The 2,666-nt window shown below is 45.2% G+C and overlaps 1 protein-coding gene across 8 annotated transcripts in view; it reads right to left on the reverse strand.

Moving 5' to 3' along the window:
- The window catches only part of CPEB3 (cytoplasmic polyadenylation element binding protein 3), an 87,799-nt gene that overhangs the window by 38,497 nt on the left and 46,636 nt on the right, over window positions 1–2,666 (reverse strand). The window lies entirely within an intron of this gene.

Consider the following 2,666-nt stretch of genomic DNA (forward strand, 5'->3'; position numbering starts at 1 on the left):
AAAAATAAATACATAAATAATAAAATAAAAAATTATGAAAAAAAAATACAAAATGTAAAAAATGATTTAAAAAAAGTGAAAAAACAGTCCCCCCCCATCCCCCTCACACACACACACACACACACACACACACCACACACCACACACACAACGTATTATTAGACATGTGCAAAGACTAAAAATTAATTTCAGATGAAATGAACGAAAACTAAAAAAGAAGTTTTCATGTTTCATCAAACAAAACACTTTTATGCTATTTTGGATTCAGCCATTGGCGTGTTCTGGAGGCGGGGCGCATGACGTCATATAACACTGCACGTGTTGGACGCCGCCATCTTGGTGTATATCTAGGTATACACCAAGATAGCGGGGCCAATATCGGCGTGTGACGTCACCTGACGCCAGGCATGCATGGCGTCATGTAACGGCATGCTCCCTGCCTCCAAGATGGTGGCACGCATTCACAGAACACGCCGGTGGCCAATATGGCCGCCGCACAGTCTCAAACAAATTACCATGCGCCTGAATATATTTTTCGTATATTCGGATATATAGTAATTTATTAATTTTACAAGTAGTCCGGGTTTTGTGTTCTGTTTTCTATTTTTACTTTTCTAGATGCACTTACTTGAAAAAAGGGATCGGCATGACAACCTGACACTTTATTTTTATAGACTCTATTTTAGTTTGACATTTATTGTTTACCTTCGGTTGTTTTATTTCATAAGGATACTTTTATTGTGCCTACAAGTTTAATACATTTTAATAAAAGTTTTATTTTTATCATACTTTTTAATATGTTTCTTTGCGGCTAAACAACATTGGAGTCTTTAAATAGTGTGGATATTGGGGGAAATGGGTGTGGTTACTGGGGGTGTGGCCACTAAAGGGTGTGGCCACTGAGGGGCGCTGTAAAGCTTTCTCGCACAGGGCGCCTAAAGGCCTAAGGCCGGCCCTGCCAACACACATGCGGTTAAGGTGCCAATAGCTCCAAGTCACCTGGGAATAGAAACTAGAAACTCAGTTGAGCTACTCACACAAAGTACCCATTAGGGCCGGTGTTCTATCAAAGTTTGTGACTGCGTTAGAATGTGTGACTGGTGACATGGTCACACATTTTAACGTAATCCTGCCCACTTTTTCGACGTTGGAATATGTGACCGGCAAAAGGAGAAGAATTCCAAAGCTTTCTCAGCTGACTGACATCACAAATCGTATGTGTAGGAGAACCCATCTGCCCTTAAACAGCTGACTTCTATCCGACTTTGTGAGTGACATTTCAGGACCGATGAGCTGTTCCAGGACAGATCGGTTCTCCTGCACATACCATCTGCGATGCCGATCTGCCCTGGAACAGCTGAGAAAGTGTTGGAATTTTTCACCTTTTGCCGGTTACATATTCCACCGCCGAAAAAGTGGGCGTGAGTACGTTCAAATGTGTGATCACGTGACCGGTCACACATTCCAACCCAGTAACAATCTTTGATAGAACACTGGTTCCCACCATAAAAAGTGTGTTCCAGCCGGCTTCCTGCATTCAGGGGCAGGAGGAGGCGTGGAGGTGCATTCAAGTCAATGGCGCCGCAGCTATGCCCCCCACCCGCCCCCAGTGCAATCACTAGCACCAGAACACATGGCACATCAGCGCCTGCATTCCGGGCAAGTGCAATCTGAAAAAATAGTGCTTGCAGCATTTATTTTTTTTAGATCCCACTGGCAGGGAACAAGAAATGTTTTGACCCCTGTCGGGTTATTAATGCTATCTCAGGCTCCGTTAGAGAGTATTTCCCTCTCTAACGCAGCCTTTACCAGACAGGAAGTGAGGGGGGAAAAATAAAATAACATTTAAAAAAAGACAAACTCAAAAAGAAGCTGCCAGTGGGTCAAGCCTTCCCCTACTCTACAAATATAATATCAAAACGCTACTACATAAAATAAAATCCTATTTTTACTGTCTGTATTTCTGTTGGAGAGCTACCCTCACTTTCTGTCTACTGAAACTCACCAGGGTAGGAAGCGGAGGGGAAATCTCCTCTGCAGAACCTTTTTGATAGCAGCAAAATCCTGATCAGACAACTAACTATTCCCCACGCAGTGGCGTAACAACCGGGGGTGCAGCAGGGGCACGGGCCTTGGGCGAATAGTGAAGAGGGGGCGCCGGCCGAAAGTGGCACTTTCGGCTAAATGCCGAAAGTGACATTTTCCTGCCGTTTTGTCGGCGCGGCCGTGATTCCTTTCATCCCCGCTGGGACACAGAGCAGTGCCCAGCAGGGATGAAAGGAATCAGAGAGAAAATGACAGACAGCCGAGCGCTGTGAGCGGCCGGTGTCTTTCCTCCCACACCGCTCGGCCGCCTATCACAGTGCAGCAGAGCGGTGTGGGGGCGGAGACAGCCAGCGCTGTCACAGGAGGCTGGGCTCTCCTCTTGCAGCCTCCTATGACAGTGTGTGTCAGAGAGGAGAACGGGTACAAGCACTCAGCGATCAGTGATCGCTGAGTGTTTGTACATAATTGAGGACCTGGTATGTAAACTATATCCTCAATTATGAATGAATGGGAGTGATCTATATCCCCTCCTGTTCATTCATAATTGTAGTTATAGTAAACATACCATGTTATCAATGAACAGGAACACTCATAAAGGATTCCTGTTCATTGATAACAGG

Source organism: Nanorana parkeri, unplaced genomic scaffold, assembly GCF_000935625.1.
Source record: "Nanorana parkeri isolate BGI_ZX_2015 unplaced genomic scaffold, ASM93562v1 scaffold353, whole genome shotgun sequence".
In the NCBI taxonomy this organism is placed as follows: Eukaryota; Metazoa; Chordata; class Amphibia; order Anura; family Dicroglossidae; genus Nanorana; species Nanorana parkeri.